Source organism: Pezoporus occidentalis, unplaced genomic scaffold, assembly GCF_034315485.1.
Source record: "Pezoporus occidentalis ecotype Australia unplaced genomic scaffold, CSIRO_AGI_Poc_V1 ctg144, whole genome shotgun sequence".
NCBI classification, from domain to species: Eukaryota; Metazoa; Chordata; class Aves; order Psittaciformes; family Psittacidae; genus Pezoporus; species Pezoporus occidentalis.
In genome coordinates, this window is record NW_026913252.1 from 1,184,400 (window position 1) to 1,205,201 (window position 20,802).

General features: G+C 43.2%; 1 long non-coding RNA gene across 1 annotated transcript; it reads left to right on the forward strand.

Annotated features, from left to right (window-relative positions):
* The first annotated feature begins 3,813 nt into the window (after window positions 1–3,813).
* On the forward strand, window positions 3,814–15,066 carry LOC134159306 (uncharacterized). The gene is made up of 4 exons (XR_009963113.1): window positions 3,814–4,283; window positions 6,671–8,251; window positions 9,460–9,590; window positions 13,724–15,066. It is a non-coding gene; the product is annotated as an uncharacterized LOC134159306 (long non-coding RNA).
* The last annotated feature ends 5,736 nt before the right edge of the window (window positions 15,067–20,802 follow it).

A 20,802-nucleotide genomic window follows, 5' to 3' on the forward strand; every position in this document is an offset into this window, starting at 1 on the left:
ATTTTGGTGTGCAGTTTATTACATTTAAGCAATTTACTATTAAGACATAATAACTCTCCCTGTCCCCCACCACCAAAACAAAGATGCCATATGCATCCCAGCTCAGGAAGGAGACAAATCTTTTAGAGTCTTCTGACACTACTAGAAACCTGGACATCTGGGCAACCTGGAGTCCTGGAGCTCCCAAAATGTGTGTTTTTCCTTTTGTTTAAGACAGGGACAAAGCACAGCTCCCTGCTGTAAGTGACTGCTCAAGATTTCAAGCCAGACACCCTCCTTTAGTACATAACATTGTGCTCTTCCTCTTTTATCTGAGCCCAGAGCAGGTCCAAACTGGAACTTCAAACATATAACCAACAGATGTTGTGAACATCTAGGGCCCCAGAAGGCAATTCAAATCCCATGATCCCAAAAGAGGAACTTGCTTCATGAAATGTTTTCTTGCACATACCCACAGATACTAGAAATCTCACGAGGACAACTGTGAACTGCTAACATTTCCACTGTTCAGAAGGAATACTTTTCCAGTCAGAACAAATAAGGACAGTTTAGTAACTGCAAACATAAACCAGAGTCCTGCTTCAGCCACACAACTGAAATGCTGCATCTTCGCCTAACCACAAACCCCATCTGGATCCTGCCATCACCCTTCTCGCTCACATTTAATTCTAGCAGCTATCAAATCACTTCTCTGACCCAAGTTTTGCCTCCCTGTACCTGTTAGTTTCACTGTGCCCACCCAGTTTTCAGCTTTTGGGGACATCTGCAAAACATCAAATGACTTTATTAAAGGTTTTATTAGTCAGAAGAGGCAACCTCTTTAAAAGGAGAAGCAGGAGGGGTTTCTTTTTCCCCAGGCTGCTGAAATACACAAATATTGTCACATTTGCTGAGGCCATTTCAAAATAAATAGATGCAGCCTGCAGGCTGGATGGTGATGGAGATCTACAGCTGGAGGGTGTAAAATTGGAATCCCCATCTATGGACATGCCACAGGGCTGCTCCCCTTGTGCAATACGCAAAGGAAGGAAGTTGAAAGGAAGCAATTTATGAGTTAGCCCTGAGTAATACAGTGATATGGTTAGCAATGCAGAGGTAGAAAAGCCTGTATGACAGAGTGAATATACGCGGGCTTGTAAATCAGTGCTGAATAGGAAATGAATGCGAGAAGGAGAAAAGTTGCCTAGTATTATTAGTGTGCATCCAGTAAGGTCACGGGCAACAGTAGAGGCATAGGACAAGGGAATAGAGGAAGAAAGGCTGCTTTTTGTATTTTATGTCTACACCTCAAATGTAACATAAATGGACAAGCAGTGTTGTCCTTTCCTTCATAGTTTCCTCAGAAGGAGGCAAGTGCTGTAGAGCACAACTATTAACTCCTAACACCCAGTCTGAGAAGGATGGGATATATTTACTTATTCAATAGGCAGAGTCCTGACTCAGAGGTAATAGAAGGGTTTTTTCTCTTATAATTTTGCTTATCCCTCCCATTTACTTTTTCACAGTTCTTCATAATGAACAACTTCAGATGAAACAAAACACATTCAGCTCCTGTGCTGAACTTGAATACAACTATACAGCAACTTTTGCTGGAGGTCAAAAATGTTGAATGAGTTTTTCCCCTCATTTGGCATTTTTGCCAAATTAACTCCTTGGACCCATCAATGATCAAAGATGTGATGAAGCACATGAAGGGGTAAAGGCTGCCCACTGGTGCAATTCCTTTCTTTTATTTATTTTCTGTTATACTGAAAAAGAACCACACCTCGGGTACATACTTGAGTTTTGATTAACCTCTGAAGGTTTAGACAAGGTTTGGGGTATTTATTGAAACATATACATGAACTTCAGGCTTTTAAGATTTGGTAATCAAGATTTAATTTATTTCTGTATAGACAGTTCCAGCCTACCAATTGTTATGCATTTGTTTAAAAGAGGAGGTCTAATGGCAGCACTTCTGGCTCCAAAGATACAGTCCAGCATTTAGAAAGGCACAAGAAATGTAAATTGAACAAAGAGTTTGAAACCATCTGCTGAATTTTTATTTAATTAAGGCCTCATCTGCATTTAAAACTGAAATTAAGGTAAGGGGTGAATTTAAATGAAAAAGAGATTGATGAATAACTTCATGGGCATTCGAGTTCGGGAAGAAGAGAACATTGTCCCGATTTACCTTAACACACTTCAAAATTATGTTATTTGAATTAGAGACACAGACTTCCCTATTCAAGAACAGGAACATCGATACTTGGAGTTAATCAGAAACACTTACTAAAGAGCAATCTATATGCAAGACAGTTTATGAAGAAAGCCAGCAAGGAATCCTGAAGTAAGCTTTGTGTTCCACACGTAATTCATAGAATTGCAGTTTAGGGAAGTTTCAAGCACACAACTTACCAAACCTCACACAGATTTTTCCTAGTAACATCTTCTTTGGGTGTAAATCTGGTGTAATGAATAGAAATAAGGGTGTGTTGTTTAAGGACAGAAATAATACCAAACACAAGTGTAATCATAGGCAGTTTGGGGTCACATGGGTCTTTTTGGTTTTGCCAGGTAGGCTCAAGCTGAACACAGAGAAGCTGTGAAAGCTAGACACCACAGGGACAGTTTGAGGCTGAAAATCCTGGTCCAGCTGAGCAGAGGAGATCCAGAAACCCGCCCCGAAAGTCAAGATGTCCTGGGATCCCTCCAGACACAGAATAAAGGATCTGTCTCATTCACTGTGGCACCAAAGAAGGATCTTTTGTATTTTTCAAAACAGGACTTGCACCCATGCATTGAGAAATCTCTCCATTACTTGGCACGAGCTGCAGCAAGCCTGAAACTCCCATTGAACTGCCCTATGAAACTGATGAGACATGAGTTATTCTAACAAAAGCCCCAATGGTGAAATGCACTGATTTCAAGTCACACTTTAGCCATACTCAGTTTTTGCTGTCATCAACAATGTTTCCCTGACCCCCCTGCCCTGTAGAACAGGACCAACTTTATTAGGCCTTAGAAGACCCAAAATTTTTATCTCTGGATCTTCTCCCACAAACCACACTTTAGTGATTCCTATAAAATAGCCTTTGGAGCCAAATAGATGCAATTTTGCTAAAGTTAAAGAATCCATTTTTCATGGCTTGTCGGGATGAATAGAAGCCAGGGCATTCAATTCAACCTGTGCTCGACCACACAGATTTGGGAAGTGATACTGTCTTGCTTGGCTCAGGGAACTTAGCCATGGATTTCAAGGGAAACATGGAAATGGAGACTGACTCTGAACTAGCCCAGGTTACTGGCCTGCTTCTAAAAAATGAAAAGAAATGTAAATTCTTCCTTCTCAGAAAACCAAAACATCATATTAACAGTGGGCTTACATCAGGCATTTCATTACAGGTCACTTATGACCATGTTCCTCTTCCTTTGACAGTTGGGTGGACCACCATATAGGCTGGAACAGTACTAACATAAAAAATTAAAATTAAAACCCCGACCACACTAATAGCCCCACCAGGGAACAGTGATGAACTCACAGTGTAGATGATAAAAAGAGCAGCTGTGGCGATCTCATATTCATTGCTGGTGCTTACAGCATCCTGCAGAAAGTAGGAAGCACTTCGCTTCACCACCCGAATACATGTAATTTCCCCCCCAAATAAACAAACATTTATCTTAGTTTGAAGTTTTTGATTATTTCCCCCCAAATTCTTTCTTCTCGGAGTCACAACTTACCTCAAGATGCATAGAGCTAAGACACTGCAGATTGCACAGGAGCCTAAAACCTGCCTGTAAGTGAATAAAATCAAATAACCGTAATAAAAAAAAAAGTTAATTCTAGGCTTTTGTTTGTTTCCTTTGTAAAATTGCCATGGGACTAAGGAAATATAGTAGTGCTTAATTTTAATAGTTCCATCATTGTAGATTAGCTGGGTATTAATTGTGTTAATGGTGATCATACTGAATTCATTTGGTATTTATTGAGAGACCACCTGTGCACCCATATGGTTTCCATCATTATTTAGGAGTAGTTAATGGACCCATTAGGAGTTAGCAGAAAGATGTGGGCTGGCAATACTTCCCGAGAGTGGTCGAAACATTCTGCTGATATCCATTGCGTTTTGAGGATTTTCCAAGGAGCTATTTGCTTCCCACCAATTTTCCTTCTCTCTAAGTTCCACATAATCTCATCTTAGCTTTCAAATGCTCCTGGAAAAATGAATTCATGTTTCTTGGCCTCTCACAAACCTAGGGGGGCAACCTTTAGCCTTCTGATCTTGCAAAATGTCCTTTAACATGTTTGTGCGCAGCTCTCAGAGCAAGGAGGGCACAGGAAAGACTTGGGGGGGGGGGTGCACTTGTGTGCTGGGGGGAGAGGGAGGGGAAAAGGGGAAATGTTGACTGGGACTCTGCAGTGTGACAGATTTGCCCACGCAATATGTAGCCTCAGTTGTGCAAGACCAGAAACCTGTGGTGGGGAGGGGATGGCGGGGGAGTCACATGAGGGGAGTCAGCCTTGACTGTCAGCAGAGAAGGAAGAATGTTTTGGCTGGGTGTGGTGGTAACCAAGGCTGCTCGCTGACCGCAGTGACCTCCTGCTTTGATCCGCATATCTGAAAAGGCACTGCTGAAGCTCCGCTCTGCACAGGGCGAGTAAACACGCGCGAGGGTGTAGAAAAGAATTTCCATTTTTGGTGCCACGACAATGGGCAGATGGAGGAGCATCTGTGTAGCTTCAGTGCAAAAGGACAGTTATTTTGTTCAAACTGGAATCTCCGGAGCAGTCTGAAGTGAGAGAAGTGAATTATTTCCCCAGAAACAGGGAGCCTCACTCCCCCCCGAGTCTCCTACCTAAAAACTTTAGGTGTATTTTCTGTGTGCATCCTTAACAATACAAGGTTTGCAGGATCTCTGCTCTGTACCAATATCCATCTGTCAGCCATCTCTAATAACTTTTGAGCTTACTGGCCAATTGCAACCAAATTTGATGAAACAGTAGAGGTCTCAAAGGTTTTAGGTTTTGTAAAAATGGGGAGAGGATAGAGGAAGGGTCCCAGCTAATGCTGCGCAAGAGGCTCAGTCTTCCTCAGCTGTAGCCCTAGACAACAGACTTCACCCAGGTTTTTTCTCCTCAGGGAAATCTGTAAGTTTCTCTCTCTTACAGGTGTCTGAAAAACCTTTCCCTCTGTTTAAAGAATTTTAAAACTCTCTTCTTCTCACATACAAAATTAACAAGGAAAGCATTAATGCTGCATCTCTTCTAGAGTTCAAGTCAGGAAGCCACATGGTACACATCATGAGCATCCCAAATTCATTAGTTCTCTTGCTCATGGAAATACTTGTTTTAATAAACAAGGAAGAGACCAAGCTGTCTTCTGTTTTTGGTAGAGAAACTATTAAATTAACAGTTACTCATTATAAGTGTATGCACAAGGTGAATGAGGCCTGAAACAATCATTTCTGCATGTGAGGAATATAATCAGGGTGCTATTGGTATGACTCTGGTGATTATTCATACTTATATTCACAACCTGATCTTGTTAAATGAGGCTGTGTTCTCAGAAATAGCACACTTGGCATTTAAAGGAGGCTCTTTTCTGCAGCCAGCTCAGACTTCAGTGCATCTCTTGACAGGACCCCTTCCTTTTCTAATCTGTATATATTTGAGCTGTATTCTTAACCTCCTATTAATACCATAGATGCATCTGTGTTAGCATTTTCATAATTCCCTGTTGAGGGAAATCTCTCAACTGTCTTCATTTATGATACTTACGTTTGAAATTCACAAACTAGATTATGTTGGCGAAAAGTTAAACCAAAAGATGTGCATTGAAAGGGCTTCAACTGCTAGTAAGCTTTCAGTCCAGTGTATCAGACTAGATCTACTGCAAAATAGCCTCCTAAAACCAATATGATACAGAGGTTGGGTTCTCATCACCAACAGTTTCACTGCACAGAACTGCCTCCATTGCATTGCTTCTCCGGTTTTTGTTCCTGTGTCAGCTCCCTGTGGAGGTGAGAGCATTTGTACAGAGTGGGTTATTGCACTTCAGTAGAAGTTTCTTAACTTCTGATTTATGATATTATGAATATTTGTGATGTTTATGATATTATGAGTATGAATATTAAGATATTCTGAAGTTATTTCCCAAGATTTAAGAAGGTTGGGTCTGGGCTGGTTGTTACAGAATTAAGTGGCATTTCTCTGATAAGGAACAATTTGAAACGCAAATAATTTCTGCCATGAATTAATTGCCTTTGACTCCTCAGGTGTGCTCCAGTCCCCCCTTACCTCACCACCAGGGAAGAACTTCTGCCTAAGATCCCATCTCAATCTATCTCCTCTCTGGCAGGTTAAAGCCGTTCCCCTTGTCCTGTCCCTACAGGCCCCTGTCCAAAGCCCCTCTCCAATTTATTTATTAATATTTATTTATTTGTATTTAGTTTATTTATTAGTGAGGGGCTTGCACAGTGTGCCCAGAGAAGCTGTGGCTGCCCCATCCCTGGCAGTTTTCAAGACCAGGTTGGACACAGGGGCTTGGAGCAAGCTGCTCTAGTGGAAGGGGTCCCTGCCTGTGGCAGGGGTTGGAACTGGATGAGCTTTAAGGTCCCTTCCAATGCAAACCAGGCTGGGAACCTATTTCACTGCCTCTTACTTAAAATCCCTCCCTTGTACATTTTTTAGGGTCCACACAGCTGAGGCTGCACCTGAAATGCAAAAGCATCTCCAAGTCTTACCTCCTGCTTTATTCAGTAGCAAAGCACTGAAAGGACTGGAAACAAAGCAAGTTGAAGCTCTTTTCAAAGGTGTTGAAAACCCTTGCAGCATCTCTTTTAAGCTAAGATGAGCAGACAGTAGATCTTCCTAGAAATCCACACTGAAGCTGCTTTGTCCTGTATGGAAAAGCATTCCATCACATCTTCCACCTACATGTGTTTTTAGTGGAAATCCATTACTTCCTTTTGATGTGCTTTTGGGGTGTAAACAACAATAATGAAAACAAGACTCTGAAGGCAGTTTCCCTGTGTGAAGCAAGGCCTACCCAAGTGACAGAGAAGCCAAAGAGAGCATTTTGAGATTATTCCAGTTCCAAATGGAAATTCAGCAAATGAGAAGTGTTTGCATACGTGCTGAACATCGTGTGAAAGCTGGATGCTGTAGGGGCTGTCTCTAAGGCCACATAGCTGTTCCCAAACAGTAGCTCTGTGTTTAGAGGTCAGTGCTGCACTTAGCAAGCTCCTGTGCAGGGATCTGTATGAAAGAGGCTGTATGCCTTCCATACTTGCAGCACTGGTACTGGGGCACCCAAAGGTGACAGGAGAAAGCTGCACACCTGCGGGGTGGTCAGGATGCTCCGTCTCTGCAGGAAGATGCAGAAGAGGAACTGAACTGGTTGGGATAGGTCTACACCACCAGTTAACAACAGATTTAGGCATGTTGTGTCCAGCTCTCTGTGTGTGTTCCACCCACACTGCTCAGTCACACAGCATAGGAAAGATTTCCCCCAGCTTTAGATATCTCCTGTGTCTAAATACATTTGAGTAACCAATGTAAGCCTCTGTGCAGACACGACACTTGAGCTAGCTGGCTAGCGTGGCCTTGTTTATAGCTATTAGTGGGCAGAGAGGAGTGCTGCTAAAGCATGACTCTTCTGACCTGCTTTAGAGGGTCCTTCTTAGAAGCAGATAGTAACCCTAGAAATGCTTGTTCTTCTCCTTTGATTATACACCACAATTAGCTCAGCAGCAGATACCTGAGGTTTAATGGAACCTGAGGTTTAATGAACCCCAACTGCACTGAGGACACTCAGACACAGAAAGATATTGCACATGGTCAGGGTATAAAGCTCTTCAATGAAAGGTCATAGACCTTTGGAGACAGACACTGGGTGCAGCCAGGTTCACTCCTGCCCTGTATGAGGGATCAGGCTGAGGCCAGCATGTACTATGGCTGGTCCAGCCACAGACCGTGATGCTGGGCTAAGCACTCCTCTTTATGTGGCTTGTGCATTAACATGGCAAGGATGGAAAGATCTAATCCTGAGACTGGGTGTGAGCCTACACTTTCCTGACAATCTTCAAGGTCTTTTCCAACCTAGCTGATTCTCTGATTCTGTGACAGCACAGAATATTCCTGAGCCACGTGGAGCCAGTGACACACAGCTTCACAGAGGGGTTTGCCTACAAATGGGGTCTAGCTTCGAGCTGGTGATATTTAGTACTGAAATAGGGGGTGATCTCTGTCACAAAGCTTGGGAAACAGAAGGTAAGATGTATGGAACCAGGAAAGTAATTGCCACCAGCCTTTGATCCTTAACCTGTCTATCAGACTCCACAGGAACTCCCCCCAAACCTGAATACTCATTATTTATTTTTATGATTATGTTTTTCAATGGACTTTTACCCTTCCTTCCTCTGGGTACAATCTGTGTGGCCAAAAATAATGTGAGATCTGGTCTTCTACCGTGTTTTGACTCCCAGGGAACTGAAGAACCGTGAGAAGATCCAATCTGATGTTATTTCAGCCCCACAAATGCTCCCTGAGTGACTCAAAGTGCTTGGAAAAAAGAAGTAAACACAAATACCTGAAACAAAAATATAAGTCCCCAGAGCCACACGCACCACAGTCCGTCAGAGCAGGAAGGACAACCCAACCCCTCCCGGTGATGTCTGTCTGCAAGGTTCTCTGGGTTATTTGTCCACATTTAATGCAGCTCTCAAGGGGAAGTTGAACAAGTTGTGTTGTTCCTTTTAACGAGTTATATTCATCTGCCTATTTCTCCTCTTCTTCTCCAAGAGAAGAGACTGAACCAAACCTCAGAATCTAAATCAGTGAAGCTCCGTGACTGTCAGCTATAGAGCTGGATGCAGCATTTTTCCCTTTCAGTCCTCTGCTCCCTCAGGCTTGCCTGAAGGATGGCATGAATTTCATCGTATCTTGTGTGCTGCTTTGAATCATCAGTGCTTTCACCTCTAAACACTGGGCTCATCACTGTGACCAGCCACACTTAACACAACCCACCTGCTCCCAGTGCAACTGCTTGCCACTGCTTATCCCATCCCATCCCATCCCATCCCATCCCATCCCATCCCATCCCATCCCATCCCATCCCATCCCATCCCACTCTACAATCCCCATGTTCATGACCATGCCGGAAATCTTATTTTACGCAAAACTTGTGTTCTCACCTCAGAGGAGACACCACCACTGTGTCTCCTGCCCCTTGCACTTAAGTGGGTCTTTCAATAGACACTGTGGGAACCCATCTACAGCTGATTATGGTGCAGACCAACATGAGTTTTATCCCTCTTTGTGGGAGACAGAAGATATTTTTTAGGCTGCGTAAACTACCGCACATTAATCATAAATGCTTAGTCATCTGCAAGGGGTGCTATGCCCCCTTCATTCATTACCTTATTGCAAGCTTTATTTTCTTAAATGCATGAATCTTTATTTAGTTTTCTTTCTTTTAGACATGAATATGTGAGTCACACGTGCAACACGGATCTGAGAATCTATTGACACAAGAACTAGTTTTAAAACATGGAGTATCCAAATATTACAGAATGGAGAAGTCATACTGTGCCATAGCAAATTCCAGCCAGTAAGTGTTCAATTTAGGATAATACTGAAAAGTCTGACCTCAGTTTTACCCATGCAGTGTCAGTGTTCCAGTACAAACCAAGAGTTATTTACAGTGGTGCCCTGGGAGAGATGGGATCTTCTGGGACTTTCTGGCTGCCAGTGATGTACAGTGACTATTTGGGTTAGAAACAGTATGCCTGGACCACTGGGTTGTAGGTCATAATACCAAAGATATTGCTGTCTTTTTGATTGCGCTCATTTCCCCTTAACATAGGACAAACCCTTTTACCTCCTTGTGTCTCCATCCAGCTCTTGTCTATTCAGCTAGCCTGGGCACAGCTTAGCTGCAGCAAGCAACAGGTGATTTTGTTACCCGAATTGGGTGATCTCTAAAATTAAAAGGTCAATCAGACCTTTGAATCTGAAAGACAGCATTTCTATTTCGGGAGGAAAAAAACTTTTTGGAGATGGGTTGCAAAGCCACATCTCAAATTCTCCAAGTTTCCATCTAATTCAGGCTCAGGTTTTTAGCTCAAGCACATCTGGAACTATTCTTCCTTCAAACATGTGGTACATGTCCTAGAAGAGAGTATTTTTAAACAAAATAGTAATAAGAAAAGGCCCCAGACCAGGAGCAACCCTCTGCTTTTCCACAGAAGCAAGGCAGGGCTGCTACCCAGGGCAGTGCCAACAAAAGCCCAAAACAAAGTTATGTAATAATGACAAATATCAAACTGAAGGGAAGCCGGGAGGGGGGAATGTCGCTCTCCCTCTTCCCGCATAGCTCCCTCCTCCTGTTTTCCTGGCCCACTCATGCGTAACTGACTCCAATAAACCATGAAAAGAGCAACTTGGCAGCAGCTGGCACGCTGGACCTGGGCAGATGCCAGCAGCGGGGCTCCCACTGGCTTTGAAATTTGTATTTTCATATATATATATATATATTAAAATACACGTATGTCAGTCTGAATGGCTGAGTGAGCCACTGAAATGAAGACAAGCAAAGGCAGCGATTGGCATACACTCTGCATGTTCTCCAGATTTTGTGTCCCCTTACTCTGTCAGGCTAACTCCTCTAATGAGGTTCTTATGCAACTTTACTTACAGGGAGCCTGAGTCCTTCTGCTTTAAGTCAGTAGGAAGTTTTCAGCTGATTATCAAGACTAGTATTTTGTCATATGTTCATCAGTCACAAGAAGCTACAGAGTTTGACTTTCAGTGTCACAGTCAGGAAGATTTCTCTGTGCAATGAGCAATCAATTAGATTTCTCTATGCAATTAGATACATAAATATGCCATTTTCTTGTTTGTATCTATTATTTATCCTGTGGAGTATCTCTTTCCTGAAGCCACACTTGATGCTTTGTGAAAAGGGAAAAAAGGACAGCCTCAGCCCCAGGGGAATGCCCGGTGTGATGCCTGTTGCTGACTTTCCAAAGCAGCAATAAAGATCTGCAAAGAAGGGGATCCCTTTGAACCAGACTGTAGTGGTGAGAGCCCTTCGGGAAACAAAGGGCTCATGTGGGTCATAGAGGATGAGGCAGCAAGGCAGTTGCTATCAACATCCAGACAGGAGCACAACCTGTGCTAAACTCTCTGTACCCTGTTATCACAGTTCCTCCACTTGTTTAAAGGGCAACCAGGATCTGCTTGAGCACATCTTGGAGTCACACCAACATAAATGTCGCCTTTTGCTTCTCTGACCCCTGACAAGTCTTTGAGCATCTGCCCTGCACAGGCATTCAGCCATCTCTGAGAAGAGGACTCTTCAGAAAAACAAAGTGTTTTCCTGTGTCTTGAGCTGACAAATGGAGCAGAGACTCCAACAACTCACAGACTAAACAGCAGAACCTATTATTTCTTTTTTGTTTTAGGACTCACATCAGCGACAGAGAATGGAAAAAACGTGTGAATCAGGTCATTTCCAAGTTACGTGATTCACTCCGATAGGATGTTGCATTTCTTTGTCTCTCTTCAAAGAATCATGTGGAACAAAACCACAACATGCTGCTGACTTGCTATGGGGTGGGTGGAGGGAAAGAACAAAAGTGACCCTTATTTTAGAAAATAGCTATCATGCTCATGTTCTTCCAGGTGTCTTCAAGGCCTAGAGAGGTTTGACAGAATTCCCATGAATGACCCACAATTTGCCCACAATTCTGTCCCACTATCTCTCTCTCATGTATAATAGAGCTGGAAGCTTGTGGTTGAGTGACCTCAGCATCGTTGCAAAAGTTTGCTTGCATTATTCTCACAACACGTGATTCCATAGGAAACACTACTCTATGCCTAGCTACTTTTCATTAACTCTTTCCTAGAAGGCAGAGCACTGAAGAAACCACAGATACGGGACCCTCTCTCCATGGGACCCATGCAGGGCAGTTACAAGCATTTGCCCACATCCCACACCCTCCAGGGTGGATTTTCTCTGCCCCAGAAGGACTAGAGGGAGCAGTGCACGGCTGCAGCGCTGGTCAAGTTTGTGTGCGTTTGAGCTATGCTGCTTTTTACCAGATGCACTGAAGAAATCTGCCCCTGCCCTCCAGGATAAGGTGCTATACACAGGAGCACTGACCTCACAGTGCCTGTTTGCCAGCCCAGAGTACTCTGGCTACCCTAAAACTACATGATTGGTATCTTAGTCCTATACATGTTAGGAGTGCACAAAGGGAGCAACAGAGTGTTAGATGAAATACATTTTTCTTGCTTTAAAACATTTGAAATACTGGGGGAGACACAACACGACACACATAGAGAAGCACTGTCCACTTTGAACTTCTCTATCAAGTGTATGTTTTATTCCCAAAACACTTTTTTTTCCCTCCTTCTTTCTTTGTATAGAGATATTGGGGGCTGGGTATGTTAGAGGGGAAGTTGTCCTCTCCCTCCCTGAGCCCTCTTTGCTGTGAGGAAGCAGCCCAACTAACATGGTCACCAAAGGCTCTGGACACTGGGATGAACAGCTTGTAAAACTGTCTTCCTGCATGTTTGCAAAACACTTAGCACAGCAAGGGTCTGATTGTATTGCTACAGTGCTGGTGATAGATATAGCTAATAATGAAAGCAGAAAGAAACTGTTACTGGGTGGTGCATGAGAATGGCAGAATTGGCTATTGCTGTTTCCAAGCATATGAAGATTAGGATGAGAAATTCTTTGCATGCATAGTGAAGTGTTGCTTCCAAAACCCAACTGAGGATGTATGGAAGCAATCCTTAACATGTTTGTTTCAGGTTTGGTATGAAACCTTCTTCATATTACAAGACACAGTCCCACTGCAGGTCTAAAGGAGACCCCAGTCAGGAAGGATGCAGTGGATAAATGCCACAGGACAGGGCAGGCACTCTTCAAATCCGACAGTGAAACCAGCATAATGAAACTTCCTACTGCCATGCAGGGAAATCTTGTTCATTTAATCAAGTCCTTCCAGTGCACTGGAATATAGATGTTTCCCAAGGGATGACAGCTTCAGACAGGAGACTCCCAGCAGCAAGAAGGTAGAGCCAGTAAAAAGATGGGAACACACAGTAACTGATCACTGTGTATGGCTCTAGGATGAAGGTGTCCCTGCCATGAATGGAGGTTGTCGTGTTCCAGAGTCCCCATTTAAACATGTTAGGTCTTGTTGTACATAATCTGGATGAAGTTCAGGTGTTGCAGAGGGACAAACCATCATCTGCTCCACAGTGCACCCCTTGTGGTGTGGGTGCTGAGCACACGGAGGGGTCCTGGGGGCTGCGAGAACTTTGCAAGCCACAGGAGCAGCCGTGCTCTTCTCCCCTGAGACAGGGCCCTTGCTGGCTGCCAAACTGTATGCGGTGATTATGCAGCATGGGCATCCCTTCAGCTGCTAAGATAAGGCCTTCTGACTCATTTCCACTTAGAATCTAGATGACAGTTTGGTTTGAATTAGCCACAAGCTAAAGCCAAAACCCTGGTTCTGAACTTTCTCAGATTTTGGGAAGACTCCAGTCTGGATCTGAGCTTAGTACATGGCTCTCACTTACATAGATTATAGCCAAACTGTGGATCAGAACATTCCCAGAATATGGGGAAGCTCAGTGCTCGTATTTGGTGCTGGGATCATATCAATCACAGGTTTCAAGGATGAAATACTGTCCCTGCGTTAGCTTATTCTTTGTTTTCTTCCATAGCTGGTGTTTAACAAGTGCCTTTTTAGCTCCGTAATTGTACCTTCCCAGTTCTTGCAAACAAGAATAAACAAGAAAAAAAGAGATGAGTGTGTGTGCATGTATATTTCAACTGGGAAAGCATCTTCTTTTGAATTTGCCTATTGGATACACAAGAAGCTTTTTGGTTTCAGATGACAGTTGTGTCTCATTCATAAAATTCTGGACACAATTCCAGTGCCCTGACTACCAGAGCCTTTCAGCGCGGGATGTGGCACCATGACTGCAGTGAGAGCTTCTCAGGCATGCGCTGCCCCGCAGCTTGCCCTTGGATGAATCCTTCAAAGAATAGGACTGAAGAGTAACAAAATTCCACTTTCAAGCTGTTCAGAAGACATGGTGCTAACAAACAGCTCCCGAAAGGCGAGATCTTGCAATCTGCTGTTGTGGAGCAGCTGAAAAGCCGGTTCTCAAGTCCCGGGCATCTCAGTGTGTGAAGCACAGGCAGGGAAGCACAAGAAATCCCACAGAAGGTGTTCCTTCGAACGTCTGGAAAATGTCAAACTGCCTGCCACTCTGTGCTGAGGCAAATCTCAGCTCCAACAGAAGGCTTTGTCAACACAGTGCCATATCATTAGCTCGAGGTTTATACACTTCAGTTGACACCTCTCCCTTGTCCTACAGATGTTGCATTACATTTAGGATTAAGCCTCTAACAATACAGCTGTTTGAACACATGTGCATTTTCCACTCAACAAACCGCAAGGATATGGCAGCAGGGTTACAACGTTTGGATCCTAGGGCTAGAATGAGAGAAGCAGAGAAAGGTGTTTCATTGGGAAATCTCTGTAGTTTCTCCTGTAGTTTCTCTCTTTCTGATTTTATTCGCTGACTGTACTTAACTCAGGCCATAGGGAAGGTAAAATCTGATTGATATTGCAAGTGACAACTGAGGCCTTGAAATTATTTCCTCAGTTCATCTTCAAGAGGTGTTAAGCCCACAGCATTTTGCTAGTTCTAGAGAAGTAGAGCCATTTTGACTTTTATTTGCAGAAATCCACTTTATTCCAATTCCTGTTAATCCTGTTACTTGTGAATAAATTCCTGTTACTTGTGAATAAAGTAGAACCTGCCCCAATAAATGGGTTTAAAGAAGAATTATCATATATGCTCATAAGTGAAAGATTTTATAATGTTCTTTCCACTTTTGCCACTACAGAATAGGAGAAGCAATGGCTAGGTTTTACTGGGAGTCTCACAAAATCATTGAATGCCCTTTCTGCTATCAATAAAGTACAGAAATTGGGGAGACTCACATGGGTGATTTAATAAAATAAAGTGAGCCCCCAAATGGGCTTCTTAAGGAACACGAGGACTCGGGTATCATTCTTCTCTCTTTGCCAAGGGCATCTATTGCAGGTACATTCAATTATTTGACTCCTGATTTACATCAGTTGTTGTAAGAATTGCATTTCTTTTTCATCTGATCAACATCTGCTTTTTTTTTTGAAAAACAGATGTGCACAAATCAATCTGATTAATGTGCTTGATTCTGCAATTACTGCGGGATAAATCAGCAGCGCGCTAAAATCAACCTGGTGTCAAATTTATCCTCCTACACCTTCAGTGTTCAGCCTGACTTCAATTAGATTTTTGCTTTGTGAAACTTCTTTAGATACAAAAGGGGTAAAGTAAAACCCAGAGTGCCAGGACACGGAGCATTTCTGATGATGTGGTGTGGAGTTACCACTAACTAGAAGTGTCCGTTTGGGACTGCAATGACAAAATGCAGCAAATCTTTGAATAGGCTGCAGGCTATCTCATGTCTTAACAGGGCAGAAGGGACCCTTTCTCATAGTTACTCAAGCATCTGAGATAGTAATTGGAGTTGTCAAAGCAAAATATAAATACGTATAATTATAAAAATGAAAAATATATAAAATATAAAAATACAGACTGATTCAAAGGACATGAACCTTTCTTAAAGCAGTGAGGGATGCAACTGATTATCTAGTGGAGAACAACAACATATGGCTGTTTTCTTTGTGGCTCCTGCTGCTCCAGGAGACAGAGGCAACATAGGAATTGAAAGTAGTGGAGTGTTCTTTACAGATTTAGTTATAACTTATTTTGATGTCTACATGAAGGGAAAGGTGAGTGGGAAAATTCACATCTTCCTTACAGGACCCTCTGCTGCTTACCTTAGCCTAGTGTAAGGTGCTATTCACAATGCCCTGTGTTGTGAAAAGACTTTCATGTTCGCCGGTGTCATGTTCTGCATCACTTTTTTAAAGCTCCTCCAGCTTCAACCCCTCCCACGGGCAGGGACCCCTTCCACTGGAGCAGCTTGCTCCAAGCCCCTGTGTCCAACCTGCCCTTGAACACTGCCAGGGATGGGGCAGCCACAGCTTCTCTGGGCACCCTGTGCCAGCGCCTCAGCACCCTCACAGGGAAGAGCTTCTGCCTAAGAGCTCATCTCAGTCTCCCCTCTGGCAGGTTCAAGCCATTCCCCTTGGCCTGTCCCTACAGGCCCTTGTCCCAAGCCCCTCTCCAGCTTTCCTGCAGCCCCTTCAGGCACTGGAGCTGCTCTCAGGTCTCCCCTTCAGGAGCCTTCTCTTGTCCAGGCTGCCCCAGCCCAGCTCTCTCAGCCTGGCTCCAGAGCAGAGCTGCTCCAGCCCTCGCAGCATCTCCATGGCCTCCTCTGGACTTGATCAGCTGTAATCCCCCATGACCTGCCCAGTTCAGCACAGCAGATGTTCATGGGTCATGGCTGCAGCATTCGTTTGTTGTAGGTGCGGTGCTGATACTGTTAGCACTGGGACAAATATACTCCTTGACTTTGATATTTTTATAAAGAGGGGTGATTTAGGTGAGAATAAAATGAGGAATACTTTTTTTCCCTTATTCACTCTGTCACAGCTGACTTTCATCTTCTTTAAATATGGGCCCTATGATCAGAACTCAAATCCACATCCAAACCTGCATTTCCCCCAAATCTGGGGGTGTTTTGAGCTGGAATCCATCACTTACTTTTTTATTTTTATTTCTTCTTCAGCTAGAACCTAATAAATGTGCTCTATAAAAAATGAGCTCAGCCAACATCTGGAGGCAGATAAAAATCCTCCAAGCTACTGTTCCACAATCTTAGGGATCATTAGCACTGCAGAATGTCTATACAGAATATTTATCTTAAGCATATAATAAAATGAAAGCTACTGTGCCAAATTCAGAACAACCTCTGATGAAAAGAAATGCCTCACATCAACATTAAGCTAGAGCTTTTCTAGCCAGAGAGAATCTTTTCTCTAGCCAAAGTACAGCAACTTGTAGTTACAAAAACTTAACTCTAAACACAGGTATGGGGGGAATTTATTATTTTAATTGTGAGTCTTCATCACTGGTTAGTTTAATGTGTCTCGCCTCCTTTTTGTTTTAATCACCATCCCCCTCTCCTTGGGATGGTTTATCGCTTGTAAATTATTTGTCACATCGTTGTAATTCTATCCAGATCCTTAACTTTCTAATCATGCATCTTTTATGGGGCCTCTTTTAAAGAAGCACTATAATTACTTGCCAAGGGTCCCTGTAAATTTTATCAGGCTGTAAAATATTACACTTTAATCATTTGGAAAAAAAATAATTGGAAATGTTCCCTCTGAAAGGGTACACGATCGATCCTGCGAGGAGCACGGCACTTTCGGCAGTTTTGCATTTGTTCCTGATGCATATACCTCAGGAGCCGTCAAAACTCCTCCACTGCATTCAGTGTCATGGGGAAGTATTAATGGAGAAACTGGCCTTTGATTAAGCTGAAGATATTGCTTACTGCAAGTTTTAGCTGTTGCAAAATACACTGTGAGGATGGCAAAGGGTGCTCTCAAATTCTCTCAGTTGAAGTCTCAGCAATCGGCTTGGTGAAAGAGGTGTTTAAGAGCAGAGCAGAAATGCAAAATAAACTGTAGACACAGGAATAAGCCGAACCTTCCTTATAGGAAATTGAACCTTTTTTAGAGAGATAATTCTCTGTTTCCAAACAGATTTTGCAACTATCATCTTGTCATTTAGTTTTATTTGTAGCAAATAGACAGAAATACACATAACATTTCTACTTCTAATATTTCACAGAATCACAGAACTGTTTGGGTTGGAAGGGACCTTAAAGACCACCTGGTTCCAACCCGCCTGCTATGGACACGGACACCTTCCACTGGCAGCAAGCACTTTGGACTCATTTCTGTCAACCTTTACAGCAGGAACTAGCAACTTCCATGATGCTGTTTTCAAGAACAAGTGTGAGGAAATTATGTACGTGATAGTTACCTGAAGTGTTTTCTGGAACAGCGTTTCACATGCACCATTCCAAACATTGCTTTGCAGTTATTTTAAGTCTATATGTGTATAAGGTTTAAAATTCTATGTCATGCTCATCACCAGCACTTCAATTAAAGCCCTTGCACATTTCTGGTAAGTACGCATTTCCTTAGATAGCTGAGCTGAAATACGAGCGAGTTAAATGATTTGGTCAAGGAGCACAGTAAGCTGGAAGCAAAGTAAAATATAGATCTCACCTCAGCTCTATACTCCTGGGGACAACTATGGGATATGCTTAAGAGGAAGGACAGCCTATCTGTACTATTTCTCTTATGCTGAAAGAAGCCCTGAAAGGATCCTCTTATCCTATCTGTCCAGTGGCTTTCAGATACTATCATGGGAATACCCACAGTTTTCTTTCTCTATATTGGACCAGATAAGACTCATCAGTGCTCAGACAGGTCAGGTAAAGGCACTGTTAGATCTCAGCATTCCTGTTTCCCAGGTTTTCTGTAAATACAAACTAAAAGTACCTTTCCTGAATGCCCTTTCCAGAAAATCTCTGCACCACAAGTAAACCATCCACATTCTGCGCAGCATCAGCTTTGCAGCAGCCTTTGGCTTGGTGATCAGTGGCATTGAGCATGGAGAAATCTCTGTGCATCAGCACACGTGTGCAGGTAAGGCACAGAGCTGTCAGAGCTGAGAGTGATGTCTTACAGCTAAAGCAGTCCTAAGGGCCAGTGCACTGCACCACACAACAGCGTTCAGGGGACCATAAAGTAAATTTCTTTCATTCATGATTCAGGCAAAGTCAAGAGATGATTGTTCATGAATGAGACAGACCCTGACCATTATTTACAGTAGTTGTTGACCACCAGAAACTGTTGAATGAATATCCCTTATAAACCATACATAGGTAAATATAAAGCTGGCTCAAGTTGCTTATGTTGTTGCTATTCTTAATAGCCGAATGCTGACAGAAGGCAGTGATGAGTTCTAGCCATCGTTAAAGACAGATATAGTTATGGATGAATTAGTCATTGCAAGACAGGGGTTCAACTGAAGTAACATTTCTACCTGTAGGCAGGTTGTCCACAAAGACATCTATGTTTGTTTCATATCCATCTCCATACTAATACAGCAAATAAAGAAACTCTAACAACAGGTAGCCTGAAAAGCATAAAATACATCCACTTGCAATTAACCAGACATGCTGCAGATGTCTGAAAATCAGTATAAGAATGATTTCCACAGCCTGACATCTGGTCCTACAAGGGTCCCTGGGGACTCCTCTGCTGCTGTGTGAGCTCAGGGGTCAGGTTCATGCTCCAAGACAGCTCCCTAAACCCTTCAGCTGTTTACCTTGCTGCTGTAAGAGTTTACACCTCTGCTCACAGCTCAGAGGGAGGAAGCTGTCCTGCTGACTTGGAAACGCAAGTACCAGGTTTTTAGTCTTTAGCCCTGCTTCAGAGCCACCCCTCCAGGCAGGCAGTGCCACAGGCTGAGCCAAAATGGGTTCAAACCTGGACATCAAAAGAAAAAGATAAAACAAAGAAAGAAGAAAAGGCACGATATGCAGATCTATTCTGCATCCCAAAGGACAGGGAGCAAAACATGCAAATAGTTGCTTTTTGGAACCTGCGAAGTTGCCACTGCCTGCAACCAGCGTTACCCCCTTCTCTGGTTAACTCAAGCCACTTGACAACCACTTCAGCATTGCTCTTTATTCAAAACAGCCACTTCCCTTTGATTCCTCCCAGTCAGGGACAGCACTTATACTCCAGCCTGCATTTACACTCCCTCCTTGTCTAGATTTCCTGCCTTTATCTGGAAAGCCTGGTCCCCCCTGTCTCGCTCTGCTTACCCACCTGCAGCGATGCGGATGCAACCTGGCAGCTCTGAGCCCAGCTCCTGTTGGGACTGGCAGGAGCAAAGCCTGCTGTGGTACATCAGCAGCTTGCTGGAGGGCAGGCAGCAGCTGGAAAGCAAACAGGCTCCCAGCTCTGGGGGTACAAGCTGTCCTGCAGGCTGGCTGACAGCTACACATCAGCTCCATTGAACAGGAGGGCAGGGAGACACTTTCTGCGTGTCAGCTTTGCAGCCAGGGATGCGGGGACTTGCTCCTTTCTCCTTGCATGCAGACGGTATCCATCACCACCACCATTTTCTGTAGCAAGGGGAATGAAGAAGAGGAATTAAATGCAGGACCAGAAATAAACACTGGTTTTGGCGCATGTTTTTGCTAATTTATCACTTGCTCATTTCAACAACTGCTTTGTAAGTGGTTAGCAAACTTTATTAATTTCTGGAGAGTTTAGTGATCACTATCTATAATACTGAGATATGACAGTGAAATAAAGCATGTCCTCAACTGTTATGGCTATAGGCACACAAAGTAGAGTCTTACAAGCTGGACACTAATAAAAAAGCCATAACCCCTTTTCTCTTCCCCTTTTCTCTTCCATCCATTACTATAAAAGCATCTTAGCTTCTGGTCTGAAAAAAATATACTTCTCAGTATGTCATCTACTAAAGATCTCTACAGAATAAAGATCCTGTATTTTTTTCAATATAGTAATTAAAAAAAAAAACAACAATAAAACCAAACAAAAATCAACTTGTACTGGACTGAACACCTGAGGGCTTACCTAATGGTGATGACCTGACACATGGTGTTTTGAAGATGACAGGGCCAAGATCACAGTGCCAGTGTGACACCGCAGCCTGACGTAGGGCTTTCAAGAATACACTGAACACGAAGCCTGAGCATGCAGGACTAATACATGCAA